At 47.5% G+C, this 16,790-nt stretch overlaps 1 protein-coding gene across 4 annotated transcripts in view; it reads right to left on the bottom strand.

The window, feature by feature from the left end:
• Positions 1–11,489, bottom strand: part of ZHX2 (zinc fingers and homeoboxes 2) — a 75,132-nt gene extending 63,643 nt beyond the window's left edge. For 2 of the 4 annotated variants that reach the window (XR_007888683.1, XM_051611440.1), the window contains exon 1: positions 10,201–10,309. The gene's annotated coding sequence lies outside the window, so the exon portion shown is untranslated. Of the gene's footprint in view, positions 1–10,200; positions 10,310–10,528; positions 10,550–11,210 lie in introns of those variants that run through there. The other 2 variants (XM_051611442.1, XM_051611441.1) reach the window with 2 other exon arrangements.
• Between the last annotated feature and the right edge of the window lie 5,301 nt (positions 11,490–16,790).

Genomic DNA, 16,790 nt, shown 5'->3' with positions numbered 1-16,790 from the left:
TAATTTAAAACCCAAGACAAGTAAAAAAAAAATAAATTAAAAAATAAGATGAATGCCCAAAAACCTACCCAACTTAAAATATTTCTTAATGAGCTTCCTATTAGCTGCCTGTTTCACTTAGAAAAGCAAAAATAACAGTATTCTTGATATTTTGTTTCCTTCTCTAGCTACACTGTAAAACTTTCAGTACTAGACGTTAAACTCACTGTTACTAAGTACTTAGTTTTTACTGATTTTAAAACACGGCGAAGGGACAAGAGCTGTTCATGTGACGGCCAAAAATTAATCAAGCTGCAACCCCAAACAAGCCAAGTGGCCACAGTGAAAGGTGAAAAGAGTTTCAAACTAAATATCTGTATGCTGTAAAAGACCAAAAATAAAGGGTAGTAAATCACAGTCTCTCTCGGCTGCTGTGCAGATCAGCAGCCAGGAATTCAAGCACAAGAAGGGTCTCCCATTGGTCTGTGCCAGAAGCTCAGTGCTGGAGCTTTTCTGGAGGATTCTGTGGCAGTGCACAGATGCACAAACTAAACTCAGTGCAACCTTGTGACCTGTGGTAGCTGCCTCTACCCTGAGATTCAGTAACAAGATCAGGACGAGAGTGGGAAGGAACAACTAAGACCCTCATCCACATGGGCATGAACAAAATACAGGCAGATTAAAAACTAAAATAAATTTTTAAAAGCATGCCAGGTGAAAACACAAGCCAGTCTGAGAAATCCCCTGAGAGCTGCACCTACTGCGAGGTACTTCTTGTGCCAGTGAGAGGCAAATTGGAAAGGATGCATCACGTTCAAGGAAGGTAACAGAAAAGTATGATCAAATTCCAACTTTGGCTGCAGAAGTTGATAGACAGGAGGCTCAGGTATGAATCCAGCTTTCTTGTGCAGTACACTACTTCCAAAACACAGCAAAGTACACCTCACACTGCTGCACATAAAACACTCCAAAGAAAAGTTAAGTGCGTGGCAGAGGCTGGGTGGAAATCTCCACTCCCTCCTGCTGCCTGCTGCTCTCTGTAAGGGAAGCAGCCTGCAAAAAGCCATGAACCCGTTGCCATACAGCACCATGGTGTCTACCACTACACCACCAATGTTGGGATGCTGCAGTGCTAATGTTAAAAATCCAATATCCTCCTTGCAATGTACCTTTGACATTGTTCAGGAGGTGCTTTGCATTTAACAGTACATTTCAAAGCAAAATCCCTATAAATGTTGTGGGTGAGGTACAGAGATCTCAGCAGGGAATCGGGGACAGCTGGTAAGGGCTGTGCTAGTGGCCACTCACTCCCCACACCCCAGAGCTGCAGACCCCAAAGGCAAAAGCACCCGCTTTTGAACGCTTTGCAGGGAGAATGAGATGGTTTGCTGCTGGCCCAGAAGCAAGAGCAGAGGAAACAAAAAAAGAGTTCAGATTTCAGGAGACTAACTTTGACTCCATCAATTCAGTGACCTGATCTGCTGCTGGAGAAGAGATGAGACCAGAGCTAACATCATCCCTATGTACAAGCTCTTTTCAACATAAGTAACACCTTGTGACACTCCTCTCTGGACACACGAACAGGGGGCAAACATAAAAATAAGGTACTTCTAAAGGCTAAGATACTGAGTAACAGGACAAGGAAACAGAATTTAAGGCACTTCAAGTAGATTTAGGCTTGAAAGCAAAATACTTTAGAAGCTAACATTTTTTTCTCTGTGTCTGATTAACTGTGGATTTTGAAATGTGTTTGCCTTGAGCAATATTTCCCAAACCACCTCTATTCTCCCAATGTAACCACAAGGCACACAGACTAGATGCCAGCAGATAGAGAGAGGAGGGGCATCCTGTAAAAACTGTTTCAGCAAGAGCAAAATTGTGAGGATGCTCTAACTCTAAAGAGAGAGAAAATGTCAAGTTAAAAGCAGTTAAGAAAACAGTTCCCTTCAAACACATCCTTCTTCCTTATAGCTTAAAAACACATATGGACTCTACTCCTTCCCTATACCAGAGGATCCCAGACAGACTAAGGGAAGCAAAGGCTTCCTAAGGCAGCTGTGCCCTCTGAATTTACTCATCACTACTTGTACCTGGAAACTTCCTGTCCACAGCAGTTGGGCAAAATCCTGCAGGCTCTCAGTGGCCACCAGCCCCTGCAGCCAGCAGCCTGGCATGGCTATGCCAGGGACTCTGTCATGCAGCATCCCCAGGTCCTTTCCATGGTTCAAAAAACCTCACACGAGGCTTTTTCAGCATTTTATCACTGCTGGCTTCTCAAAGAAAATTAAATCTAACCCTCAAAACAGCAGCACAGTGGAGCTGGTGCCATCCTGGCAAGATGCTTGTACCTAAGCACTGGTTGGGGAGACCTGTGTCTTAGGTTAAAGCTCAGGAAAAATTGCTTCTGGCTCTCAAAAAACCCCCAACAAACCAACAACCAAAAACTGCCTGCCCCATCCTGAGAGACATGGAAAAGATCCCCAAAATCTGCAACTGTGAGGTCACGGCTCCTCTTTGAGCATCACATGACAGTGATGAAAAGTGGCATCATGTGACAGCTGCAAGAGATGCCATGGGGATGCTGGATGGTGACAAGGAAATAAATGAGTGATAAAAGAGACTGTAACCACCTTTTCCTGAGCAAAAGGAGTATGTTGATGCAGCGATTGTCTCACCACAGGTGAGAGCAATGACAGCTGCATGGACACCCAGCCAGGAGACCAAGTGCTCTCCCCAGGAGGGAGCTGAACATTCGGAAAACTTCCTTGCCTTTTAATCACATGGAAATAAATAGGTCCAACCCAGGGCTGCTCTTCTCAGAAGACCAGGAAGGTGAACTTCTTTAGGAAAATGCAGAGTGTCTACTCAGCTTCAGAGCCGGACCACGATCCTCTGGGATAACCCCATTTTCCACAATTTTCAAGGAAATTGTACCAAAGCTCAGAAGAAAACAAGCATCGAAGCCTGCAACAGCAGTATGCTCCCAGCATATCATTTAAATAAATCAGCTTCTGGAGAGACAAAAGACAACAAAAAACTCCCTGCGGTGCCTGACAGTTCGTGCTGAAGAGGATGCTGAAAAAACAACAACAACCCACAACAAAACATATTTGCTTTGGAGGTGGGAGGCGGGAAGAGGGGTGAGGAAGGCATCTCCTCAAAAAACACTTCAGGCCAGAACCATCAGGACTTTCCTTTATTTTGTGTGAGTGAATCAGCAGCGCTTTGCCAGCCTGGCAGCAGAGCCTGGAGATGCCGGCGCTGTCTGCCTCGTACCGGCTTCCCCCAGCAGGAGAGGATGGAAATCCTCCCCACATCGCTTCCCGTGGCTTCTGTCCCTGCACTCTTTGAAATCCAACAAAACTTACTACCTCCAACTGTTTACTCTTGGATTTTCTTCTTGCAAATAAGATTTTTAAAAATCCACACAAGTATTTTTTTTTCCACTTCTGCTATCTGAGTGAAGTGTAACTTAAAGTAACTGAAACCAATAAGCTTGAAATTAGGTTTAGAGTTAATAATAATAAAAAAAAGTGAGAAAAAGGAACATTGGAGGCAAGGGAAGGGGGCATAGAAATCTTGAGAAATATTGGTATTTTATTAAACCCCTCTGAGGGTGCTTTTGGAAGCAGCTCAGAACCTGCCCTTTTTTTTTTTTTTTTTTTTTTTCCTATTTAAAATCACCCACAAACAACAAAATTCTGCTCTAAAAGAAAGGAAACACATTTTTCCCTATATCGTTCTGCTCACAGGACTTCTTCCCTTGTTCACCAGACTGGACAAGAGGTTAAATAACACTGAACTTCAGGCTTCCTTAGTTATTGTCACTGACTCATAACAAGGGAGAAAAATCTCTTTCAATTTGTTTTTGTTTTGGTTTGTTTTAAGCTAAACTGTGTCAAATACGCCATTTTAACACTTACTAGAAAATTGTGGGAACAACAGACCATTAACAACAACAAAAGAAAAGCCAAAATCTACAGGTAATTTGAAGTTGCAAGATTAAAACAATTTTTAGTATTTAAGAGAGGAAATAAGGTCAGGACAGGAAGAATGGGAAAGAAAGAGGGGAGGAAAACAAAGATATTGGGCCCACAATGGGGCACAGAAACTAGTGCAAGAGGTTCCTGTCCCACCCCTCCCACCACTTGCATGAAGTTAATTATCCCCTCTGTTGGTGCCAGCTGGGACCACACTGTAAATCACATCACCAAAATGCTGCAAGTTAAAAAATAATAATAAAAAATATTAAAATATCTATATCTATCTCACCTAAGAAAGGAGGGACTGAAGTAGGGAGTTGCTTTGCAGTGAGATTTGCTTCTGTGCAAACCCACAGCCAAGGAGACAGTGAGTGGAGTAACACTAGGGGAATAACTTCGTTTCTCAGCTTTGCCACATTTTTCCAGGACAGAAAATGAATTTTGGGCTGTGAGGGAGTTTCCCAAGTGAACTCAACTACACTGCGGTCAGATAACACTGTTCTAGAGAGAACTTGGTGACATGCACAGAGCCACTTGTGTTTGGGCCAGGATGTTCCTGTACCCCAGAGCCTCCAACACCTGCCCCTGAAGGGGAGATGGGGCCTTAACTCATGCAGTAAAAAGTGTTTCCCAGAGAGAAGCACGGATGTGCAGGCATCAGGAGCTAAACAAGCATACAACAGCAGACATCTCTGCATGGGAACATCTCCTGTCAGGTCTGTACCACTAACACTTCCCATGTGGTTGTAGCTGTCCAGGGCAGGACATGTCACAGATGTAGCTGTGCTGGCAAAACCTGTGAGCAGAGAGGCTGTTACACCAGCAAAAGGGGCATTTTTTACTAACACAGCTTATTAAACTCATCATGCAGGGTTGGGAAGATAAGCCTGCAAGGAGCAAATTCACCCAAGGAACAAGTTCTTGGTGTGGTTGTGGGATGCTCACCCCGCAAAAGTGCTTGAGCACTCCTAAGCTCTGGGTACCCTGCATAATGAGATACTGTCTGAAATATATACATGCTCACTTACCAAGGCCTTTAGTGTTGGGGCAAGGGGCAACAGATTTAAACTGAAAAGGGGCAGGTGCAGGTTTATATTTGCCCTAAAGAAGAAATTTTTTTTTATGCTGAAGGTGGAGAGACACTGGAACATGTTGCCTGGCAAAGTTATGGATGCCCCATCATTGGAAGTGTTCAAGGTCTGTTTGGACAGGGCTTTGAGCAACCTGGTCTAGTGGGAGGTGTCCCTGCCCATAGCAATAAGTTTGGACTAGATGACCTTAAAAGTTCCCTTCCCACCCAAAAGATTCTATGGTTCTATGATCCTATGGATGCTGGGGCTGCCCTTTCAGCCAGTGCCCCAGGGCGTGGGCAGCCAGAAGCTTCCCCTGGTTGTGGTATAAAGGGCAGCAGAAGACCTACATCACTGCAGAGCTTGTGAACAGTGTGAATGGCAACTGGGCCCAACGGTCAGCCCAAACCATGGCCCTGCTTTGCCTGTAGTATAGGGGGATGGGGGGCAGAAATGGAAAATCCTACCAAAATGCCTGCAAAAGTTAATTTTAGAGGCAAGCAAATGATGAACAGGCTTTGCTTTGCTAGATAAGGTCCCCACTGGAAAGTCTGCCTGGGGGCCACAACCTGGAGAAGAAAAAAACTGTAGGTGGAGCGAGGGAGGCTCATTGTTGGAGTTACACTGAATTCCTTGCACATACTCTGCTTTCACCACCCGGCACGTAACCTGCACATCAGGACGATGCGCAAAAGGTTGTCGGGACTCACTGAAATTCCCTTGCTCCATTCCTGATGTGTGATTTCTAACCATGGGGGAATTACATATCACCTCCTTCCCCGTTTGCTTTCTGACCCTTTCTCCCTTCACCACCAGCTCTCCAGATGGCCAGTGCTCCCCTCTGCCAAATGCCAGCACCAGCCTTCCCACTGCAGCTGGGGCAGCTCGGGCACAGGCCCTCTCATCCACCAATTCCAGAAATGAGCCTGCCTCTGCCACAAGGAATGTGGCACCATAACCCATGTCCTCATCTACCAGTTTAAACTCCCCAGGAGGAGTTAAAACAGTCCCCTTCTGCTAACCAATGCCAAAATCTCCTTTGCTTCCCTGTCCCATTCTCCCTCCACTCACTAATAAAAAACAGAGTTTGTAAGGTTCTTCAGTGATAAATAGACAAAATCATTTCACACATATTCCTAAAATATTCTATATCACTCAATTTGACCAAATCTCTCAGTTGCACCAGCAGACTCACAATACTGGCCATTTTAATTAAACTCCTTTTGCAGAAAACTCAGTTTTCACTTAGTTTTCACTTTAGAAACAGGTTTTGGGTCTCACAGTTCTGAGGAAAGCTTGCCAAGTGCATTACCTTGAATCCAAACTTACAGCGTTTCTGGCAACAACACAAAGTGCATCTTTTTTAAAACAAAACCCTAAATGAAACAACACTTGTGGCTTGCAAAGGCACGGCGGTTTGGGGGAGGGAAGGCTGGGTTGCTGGTTTCTGAACTGCCTCTGGATAGCACGGCTGGAGCTGAACTCTCTTCCCTTCACCTTGCAATGGCTCAATTCACTTAATTAGCATTTTGCTGCACCTTTGCAAACCACACTCTCAGAAGCATTTGTAGCAGTCTGGAAATGAACATCTCTTTAGGCTTTTACAGAGAAAACCCAAACTTACTGCTACCCTGGGAATTAACTCTATCACGACATCCAGGAAACTTCTGAACTGTTACTGAAGACTTGTTAAAATAAACTGAAACCATAAATATTATTTCCAGCTGATGTGACACATGTAAACACACCTTGACAGATGATCGTCGATTACTTTAGCAGTTTTAAGTTAAAGCCTTTCTATATTAGTTTAATGCCTCTTGAACACACAGATGCACGTTACAGTTTGCAACAACTTTTAGGGAGAGAACACACTTGCTAAATTGTCTCCGTGCTTGAAAGAAAAGTCAAAACCACCATTACACTTTCTCCACACAAAAAGCACACAGCTGTGCAACCTGACAGCCACACTAAAATCTCAAGGAATTCAGTTGAGACACTATCATTTCTAAACTCATTCTAATCACAATACTATTGTATTTTCATTCCTTTAGTTGACACACAGGAAAATAATTTAGACACGGATCAAATTATCCCAACCAGAAGAGACTCCAAATAATATCACTGAAGACCACTTGAGTTAGAGCAAAGCTAAAAGGAATAAAACCCAAGGATGTCACACATGCAAATGCAGTGATGTCATGCCTGGCATTACAAATCTTCATCTTGTATGAGGATGAGAAAAACCTGCTGCGTTCTCATTCTGGCCTGCAGCAGTTTGAAACTTGTTTGAAAATGTGAAAAGAAGCAAATAACTTAGCCATATTGAAAGTTTGCTTTATTTTTTTGGACTTTCAATAAAAACACAGTAAAACTTCCCCCACCCCACTAACAAAAAATAGTCAAAACATGTTGCTGTCTACGTGGGAAATCTTATACAATGGATTATTGATGTTACAGACACTGTCTAGAAATTAATGATTGTAACTAGGGTTAAAAGGAAAAAAAGAAGTGGTACTTTGAGAGAAAGCAGTTGGAAGGAGCACACTGCCTGTAAACACCACCAGCAGAAATGTCCAGTGGAATGAAACTCTGACAGGAGAACTTTTGGGATGAATAGGCAGGAAAAATGTCATTTTATGAAGGTGAGTATGCACACAAGCCGTGGGCTGATAACTGAGCACCTGCAAGCGCCTTCGGCACTGAGTTCATCACAGGTACATGAAGAGAGGATGACCTCGGGTCAGCTCTGGAACATTCATTTCTGCAGATATGCTGCAGAAGCCTAGGAGGGGATAAACAGGCACACGACTGCTGAGGTAAAATAAGGACCAGCCAACAACTTTAAAAATGCATGGGCTTTTTAGCATTTATATTCTTCCGGACTGCTGGCTAGAATCTTGCTTTCCCTGACCCGGAGATCAATTTGCAATTCTGTGCTTCAAAGAGCTGCTGAGTTCATACAACAGACTGAAGCCACATCTACATTAGAAAGGCTTCACCGGGACGGGAATATATTACACTGGCAAAGCACTTCGGTCACAGATAACTCTTAAGCAACATTTCTCCTCTACCGCTCGCAGCAGTATTACTTCCCATGTCATTCCCAACATGCAAGAGATTTCTGCTAGAGACACAGACCTCTGCTAGTCACACCTGTGCCTGCACCACTATCCCAGCCCCAGCGAGGAGAGACAAACCTCGCACGAAGTTTAACCTGTAATTTATTATTATTTATTTATTTTTAAAAGACAACTTGACCGACTTTAAAGACAATTGAACAACTACTGTTTGTAGGTGAGCTGGATGATGAAGCAGAGAGCAGCAGTGATTTACCATCATTTGCTGTAAAAGAAGTTAAGGCTTGTGACATTTAAGTTCTCAGACCCAGTTTGGAAAGGGGTTTGGTTGGAGTGACTGTCACTAAATGGTTCCACTACAGGATGCGCTAAAATCCCTTCCTGAACTGGGATCTTGACGCCTATGGGCCATGCACCGAGGTGGGACAACACAAATCAAAAAGGAGAGACCAGCTTTGCCTCCGTGCCGGCCTCACGCTGTGACCCCGGCGTTGCTGAGGGGGATCCCCGCTGCTGCCAGAGGTGCAGCTTCCCAAGGCTCCGCCACCCTCCCCTGCTGCTCCCTGCGCTGCCACCCGGGCACCCAGCTGGCTGGAGGTGCTGGCACCCAGTGATCCTGATCACCAAGTCACCTTCGCACCCAGCCAGCGTCCTTCTCTTCCCTCCCATTCCTAGTTCTCTGGGTGCTTTCCCCTCCTCCTCCTGCTCTCCACCGTCTGACCCAAAACTTCTGCTGAGTTCCCCTGCACGGCAGGGCCCTCGCAAGCTCCCGGGGCTTAAAATGAGCACCTGCCACAAGAGGACAGGGAGCCTCCCTCGGAGAAATGCCTGGCGACCCCAAGAGGAGAGGAAATCAAGGCCATGTCCCTCTGCCAGGCTGTCTCCCGTAGGAGGGATTCCCAGGTGCCAAGTGAAGAAAAGGGCTCGGGGAAGAGCCGGGCAGAGCAACACCCCAAAGTCAGGCAGGCACATCCCAACTGCACTTCTACTAGAGAGGGGAGAAAAATCTGTGTCTTTCGCAGCCTCCCTCACCCCAGAGGAGAGGGGAAAAAAATAAAATAATAAAATAAAACACACAGAGGTAGTTGTCTGATGGCTTTGGAAACCTCCTAAAAAAAAACAAAACACACAACAAAAAACAAGTGGGTGCAACATTCCCATCCCGAGTTTTCCCCAAACTTCCCCATCCCGGGGAAAGAAAATGCCACAGGAAGGAGACTTTGGCAGAGGCCGAGGGAGGAGCGGGGCGGCCGGTTCTGCCCCGCCGCGGTCCCGGCTCCGCAGGTACCGGCAGCGGCGGGGCTGGAGGCAGCGACCCCCGGCGCCACGGCCACCGTGTCACGGGGGGGCAGACAAGGAGGGGGGGAAAAAAAAAGAAAAAAAAAAAAAGAAAAAAAAATCAAACCAGAAGCAACCGCTGCCAAGTCCGGCCGCGGGCGCGGAGCCACGCGTGGCGGCAGCCGGGCCCCTCCAGCGCCCGCAGCACCCCCGGGGCGGCTGCCCCCCCTCCCGCCCCTCCCTGGAAGCCGGCGGCTCCTTTTTACCGACCGCACTGACAAAATCGCCCTGCTCGCCTCTACGTAACGCCCTGTCGAAAGCGGACGCCATATTTTGTGTTGCTGATGTCGACATAGACAAACGTAGACATGTTTTTTTCCTCCCCCCCCCCCACCCCCCTCTTCCTCCTCCTGCCTTCCCCCCTTCACCCAAACTTGCGATCGGGAGGAGGCGGGAAGCGGGGAGGAGGACGGGGGGTGGGGGGGGATAAGGAGGCTGCATAGCAAAAATGGAAAATATAGCTAAAAATATTAAGAACCCACCCCGAACAACCCTCCCGGCTCCCACCCCCCCCGGCCGTCTTCCCCCCCCTCCCGCCCTAACCCACCCCCGCCTCTTTTCCCCAACCCCCCCGCCGGAGTCCCGGGAACCGGACAGTTTTTGCGGGAGGAAAAGTTGGGTGCGAGCGGCCGGGGCGGCAGCGCCGGAGAGTGGATGTGAGGAGGGAGGGGGAGGCCGGGGAGCGCCGGGCTGGGGGGGGGGGGGAGCGGGGAGGGCAGGGGTGGGGGGGGACCCGCCTGGGAAGTTTCCTACCTGCGCCCAGGGCGGCGGCACCGACCGTCCCGGGAGCGGCGGCCCCGGGGCTGTGCGCGCTGCTCCGCGCCGCTCCGCGGGACCCCGCGCCCCCCGCCCCCGCCGCGCCGGCCCGCGGGGGAAACACGCGCGCACCGCCACGCGCGCACGCACGCACACGGCGCCCGGCCCCGCCGCGGAAGGGGGGAAGGGGCGGGGGGGGGGGGGGAAAGAGAGGAGAAAAAAAAAAGAAAAAAGAAAAAAGGAAAAAAAAAAAAAAGGAAAAAAAAAAAAGGGGAAAAAAAAAAAAAAGAGCCGTCGATCGGTGGGGATCTACGCCAAAACCCACATGATCTCTGACGTCAGCCTGCGTATTTGCATACGATACCACCGCCGGCGCGGCCGCCGGGGTCCCTCGGCGCGGCGGAAAGTTGCGAGCCCGGCCGTGCCCCCTCGCCCCCCGCCCGGCTCCGGCCGCTCCTCCTCCGACTCAGCCCCACGAATTTTCCACGCACCCCCCCGCACCCCCCCGGCCCGAGCGTGGGCTCTGCCCGGCGCTCCACAGCCCATGTGGTGACACCGGCTGCCCGTGCCCGGCCCCGCCGCTGCCATCGCCGGGCGCTCCGCAGGTCCCCGCCGCGCTCCCGTCCCGCTCCACGGGCGGAACCGCACGGACCGGTCCGCCGGGTGGAGGCGGAGATCGCGACGTGACCTGCCCCCCCGGCCCCGGCCCGTGCGAGCGGTGGTGGTGCAGGGGGTTACGGAGCTCTCAGTGTCGGGACCTGAGGAGACGACCCTAGGTCCGGGTCAGCGTAGGCTGGACTTTTCCCTGTGGGGGTGGCAGAAGATCCATCGATCCTCGCTACAGGACGTAGGGACTAGACCCCCCGCCTTAGCATCGCGGGGATGGAGCCCCCGTTATAGGGACGGCGGGGTTAGACACCCCTGGCAAGGACGGCGGGGACTGGACCCCCGCTATAGGGACGGCGATGGGATGCTGAGGGTCTGGATGAGGCTGCGGGGCAGGTTACCTGGGGAGGTGGGAGGCATTACTTCATCCTCGGCTTCTGTCGGAGGTTTTCCAAGCCACCCAAATTTGGGGGGCTTCAGGAGATGGTTGTTTCTTGCTTTGCAGAAGGCGGTGTGTATTTCCAAGGGATGCTGCAATCTCCGCTCCTCTGGTGCATCGCAGGAATCCTTTCCCCCATTTAAAACTGTCGTTGAACTCTTTGTGCCTCTGCCTTTCTTTCAAAGAGATCTAGACGGACAGGACCCAGGCTAGTTTCTGTTCACTTCAATGAATTAATTAAAATAAATAATTTATAGCTTTTATCTTGCAGCTAGATAGCAGATCTTCCAACAAGTCCAGGCTAATAGGACTTACGAGTAGCATAATCTCACTCTGACTTCAGGGGTAAGCTATTTGCCATGCGCTACCTTTGTTTACATCGCACTCAATCAATATTTTAATTGTATACTGAAAGCTCCAAAAGACTTGGAATCCCCACTTGCTTCGGCTCTCGCCCTGCCCCGTATCGCCAGCGCTGTGGCAGCAGAGCCGGAGCCAGGCTGCAATCCCTAACCCAGCTGGCGAACTTCCTAGTGCATCGTTTCCCTTCCCCGTGTAGGGCTGGGGACTGGCTTGTACTAAAGTGTCAGAAGAGGAGCTAGAAGTTATTGCAACTGAATAATCGCGGAAGAACGTAAATGTGTCAAAGCGGTGTCAAGAGATTTCTTTGCAGGGATACCCTTATCTGAGTAGGCGTGTTTTTGACTGCCTGATTCAATACAGTCTCTGCAAGTTTTTATTTGGTGACAGGATGGATCCCTTCCTCTCTGCCTCCAGCTCTGAGTTCTGGTAACTTTTCCTCTTCTTTCTAGATTACAGCTGTTAGGGAGGGACGAGCAGGGGCATCCTCTCCGCACTTGCTGGGGGCAAGCAGGTGACCATTAGCGCTTGATAATGCTCATTGAACTCTACTTTTCCTCCCTAGAGGTGTTTTTGTTTGTTTGTGTGTTTGTTTTGGTTTTTTTTTAATGGTGTTTTCTTTTATAATTTTTATTTGAATGGAAATTTCTTTTTCTTATAAATACTGACGAACATATTTTGTTTAACTTTTCAGTAGCTCTTCAGCCCTGGAAATTTTTCCTGAATTTTGAACGCCTGAAGAAAAAAAAAAAAGATTGTTTTAGATAGCAAAAATATTTCCCCCGAGGATACACTTTTTTTTTTTCCTTTTTTTTTTCTGTCCCTACTGACCCAAATTCCTTTTTATATGATTTGCAAAAAAAGAGAAAAAGCCGAAGTTTTTAAATTAAGATTGCTAACTTTTAAGACTGCTAACTTTAGGAATATAAAATATTCTTTAAAGGACAGATCGACGGAAAAACAGGTGAAAACTCATCTGCTTGTTCTTGTCCTAATTAACACTCACTTTAAGGCCTCTTCAACTTTTTTTTTTTTTTTTTTTTTTTTTTAATTTTTATATTCAAAAGGCTCTTTGATTGATTGGGTGATCCGGCTGATGTCTTTCAAGTGCAAAAAAGAAGCGTCAATGGGAGCCTGGACAGGGGTTTCAGACTTTAAGCCTGGGTTGTAACAAAGACAGTTCTACCCTGAGGTCAAAGCGATCCCTGCACCAAGTAAGGCCCCCACGGAGGCTTATCTTCCCTCCCCCAACTCCTGGATGATGTCACACAAGTTAGGAGCTGAAAGGTCATTAGAAATTGAGCATAATTCACTGTATTGAAGGTGGGGAGGATGTGGGTTTACAAGTGTAGCAGATGATACTGCTATCTTAAAAGAACAATCTAAGGACAACTTTCTGAGCACTCTGTGCTCAATGTTACTGCTAGAGAAGCTGCTCAGTGTAGTGTTACCGTGTAGGTAACCCTGAGGATTCCTGCTCTTGTGTGACTTTGCATTTTCCCTCATCGAAGTGCAAAATACATGGCATGGAGATCTGTTCCGTGAATGTTTTCAGCTTGGTCACCAAATTCCTCTTCTGTTTGAATCTCGAGTAGTGGGGCCAACACACTGTGTGGCACCTCTAGCCAGATGCTGTCCTTTAGGAACTTGTGCTTAGTCAGTGAACTCTGATTCTGTCGAATTTAATGGAAGTTAACTGAAAGGATCAGTTTACTGAGGGGTGGGAGAAGAGTGTTTATGATTAGAGTTGATAATTGCAAAAGTTTTGATTCCTTGGGAAGTCATGTTGTCAACCCCCCCAGATATCAGTGATGAACGCAGTGTGAATATTCTTGCTGAGCTTAGGTATGTAACTAATGACTAGAAACCTAAAATTAAAATAAAGCAGGGTAACACAACAAAATGGAAATTGCTTTTACAGAAGATACAAAATGGAAATGTGCAATTTTAAATTTATTTTGCATAAGGCCACTCTTTGATTAATAGCACAATGGCATTCATGGCGATTACGGAGCACAATGTGCTCATGCAGAATTTCCCAGGAAAGTGAGGGCAGAGCACTTGCTTACTTTAAATCTAGTGCCATCTTTGTTTCCCCTGTGTGCTTTCTCTAGATTTAAAGTGACATTTGCTCCATAAAGCCCTCAGATGAAGTTGCTGGCTTGCCTGTGAAGTAATGTCTTGGTCAGAGATAATGAACTGTGTGCTGAAATATATATATATATATATATATATATTATGGTGCAGAAATGAGTGTCTGACACATGTATTGTCACATACATTTCAGTCTTTTTCAGCTTAATGGTTTCTTTCTGACTGTTTAATCCTGTGAAACTGCAGGCTTAGTCAGCATTACAGATCTAATTCCTTCTCTTGGAGGTGCAGCTACAAATTTCACTCTGAAGAAACTGCATAAATATCCTCAAAGGGAATGTGCACCCTTTAAGAGGCAAACAGAGGCATGTAAACAGCCTGGAGAATCATTCTCTGTTGAGTGTGTGGCTACATGAAGCTCATTTTTATGCTGGCCTAATGCTGTAAGACCAAGTGGAGTTTTGCCTGTGAGATGTGGCAGCACATGGCTGGGCTGTGAGCTGTGGGATGTGTTTGCTTCTCCCAGGCGAGGTGACCCATCCCTAGGCTGGTGGGCCAAGCTGCTGCCTTAGAGCTGGTTTTGGGAAGAACCAGGGTCAGCTCCAATTGCTAATTTTACACCTTGCTCCTAGGTCTGCTTCCATGCTGTTCTTCTTACCCATACAGGTATGGCAATCCTCCTGCTCCCACTTCATGTTGTTAATGACAACTCAAAAGTGGAGTTAGACTTTCTGTGTGGCCAGCAGTAGAAATTAAGGTTAAGACAATTTAGAAAGAAATCAGCATATAAATGCTGTTACATTTTTTTTTCCTCTCCTCTGGATACCTTGGTCTGCATGCTAAGGGCAGGAAGCTGTGCTTGGCTGGTGGTCAGCACATGGTTTGCAGAACAGTGGCTGAGAAACAAAGCTTTTTATGTTACTGTGTTAGCCATTCACTCCTCAGTTTGGATGGCTTGGTTTTTGGTGTGTGGTGGTTTTTTTTTTGTTTGGTTTTTTTTTTTTGTTTGGTTTTTTTTTTCTTCACCCCAGCTCTTCAAATCAAGCTTTCTCCTTTGCTAAAACGCTTTGTCGATCCTGTCAGTGTTCTCAGTCACTGGGGTGTGCAAATGCAAGCTGAGGTAGTGAGCTCTGATCAGATGTGCTGTCTGCAAAATGAGATGTTAATATAAATGCACAGAAGAGCCAAGCAATATCAAGGTCTGATCCAATTATAAGGGCTGACCTTATGATTTGTAGTGCCCTTAAGCTGAGGGAAGCTGTCAGAAAGCAAGATGCCTCCCCTTCAGGATGCAGCACTGATGGTGAAGATTAGTTTCTAAGCCTGGATGGAGAGAATCCCCTGAACACTGCCTCCCTAAGCATTTGCACTCATTGCCTGAGCTTAAGATGGGTCCTGGCAAGAGGCACGCAGGCATCTGTCTTTTTCTGTTTCAGAAACTCCAGGAGAGCTGATCACTTATCACGGGAACCATCTGGCTTATTCTTAGAGCGATCAACAGTTAGTCACTGAACGAACGAGAAACGTGCTGCATTGAGGTCTGTCTGCTCTCCCCATTAAACATGAGGACTCAGCCCAAGGTCCCTGAAACACCGTGTGCACTGCCTGCTGCAGGCAGAGGGAAGAGAGATTTAATTCTGCCTTGAGGTTGCTGAGTTGCTGTGATGTGGAAGAGAGATGCCGCAGAGAGCTGGGGGTCGCTGGCATCTCTGCAATGAGCCATGGTGGCCATGGGGATGGGAACTCAAGGCTCTGCTTCCTCAAGGTCACCTCTGTCGGGGACAGAGAAGCCTTGGGGGGGAGCAGGGCTGCACCACAGCTATCTGGAAAGCTTGATGCTGTCTGCTTTGCCTCCGTCGTTTGTTGCTTATCTCAGTTCCCAAATGCAGGGGCAATAGGTGGGACTGGGTTATTTCTCTGCAAGAGAGTTGCTGAGCATGGAGGATGAGGCCAGCATAGGCTGCTGTGTGGGACAGTGCTGCTGGGCTGTGAGAATTAGGGGGGTAGGGGCTTGCACTCTCATCTTGGAGGGGTTTGCATCTTCAAGATGTGAGGGCAAAAATAATGTGTGACCCTGGGCTCCTCATGTGCTATATTAAAAAGAGCTGTACCTAAGCCAGCTCCTAGCTAAAAGCATGTGGAGCCAGGGCACTACAGTTCCCCTTCCATCGGGCAGTTTGTGTTTTAACAAAGCCTGTGGCACCCCCTCCTGCCCTCTGCCACTTCTGTCAGTCTCTTGTGGAGGGTGGCTGGCTGATGCACAGGGGTCTTTGCTCACCCACTGCTGCTCTGGGCCTCCTGCAGCCAGGCAGGTGCCAGACTTTTTTGGACTCCTCAGCAACTCCAAGAGCCAGGTAAACTCAGAACAGCAGCTTGGCCATCCTTCCCTGTGGACTGCCTGCAGATCCCACGTGAATCCTATAACCTTTGCTGCGAGAGGCAGTTTGGGGATTTTTTCTTTTCTTTTTAATGTCTTCTTCTATTGCTCTTGCTAATTACTAAAGCAATTTTTAAAATTTAAATGAGGGCTTCCTCCCTCACAGCCCATCTGCTGTGAAATCATAGCGCACATCCTTTGTGACAGTTCAAGCATTGCCATGGCAACGTGCTGTGATGTGATCAACCCTGAGTTATGACCTCACTGCGGGACTGGGCAGACCAGGCTGCTTTGGCAGAAGGAATAAAAAGCAGCTTCTGTATTAACAAAAGTGGGATCTTTGCTACAAGCTGATGGGATTTGTCCTGGATCTAAAGCCCTCCCTGGAGTTTTTTACAGGACTTCAGTGCGAGGGCTGGGGGGGCATCCATTTGAGAAATCATGTTTTCTCTCCTTAGGGAAAGTTGCTTTTTTGAGAAGTCTCTTCCATCAGCTTATGGTATTACTTCAATGGAAACCCTTGGCATTTTTAAGACTTTTTGCCCTGTGTATCCATAGATTGAAAGTGTTGGAGACAAAACTCTCCTGTTTGGAGGCAGGCATTGATGGCCAGTGGCAATGCATACTTCACCTATTCTCCCCTGTGGTTTTGCCCTGACCCCATCCAGAAGATAACAGGGCTTGGGGGTGAGTGGTTTGGCTTTCCAAGGC

Source organism: Apus apus, chromosome 2 (genome assembly GCF_020740795.1).
Source record: "Apus apus isolate bApuApu2 chromosome 2, bApuApu2.pri.cur, whole genome shotgun sequence".
Taxonomy (NCBI): domain Eukaryota; kingdom Metazoa; phylum Chordata; class Aves; order Apodiformes; family Apodidae; genus Apus; species Apus apus.
The sequence above is the reverse complement of the archived record's forward strand: the minus strand, read 5'-3'. Positions and strand labels throughout refer to the sequence as shown.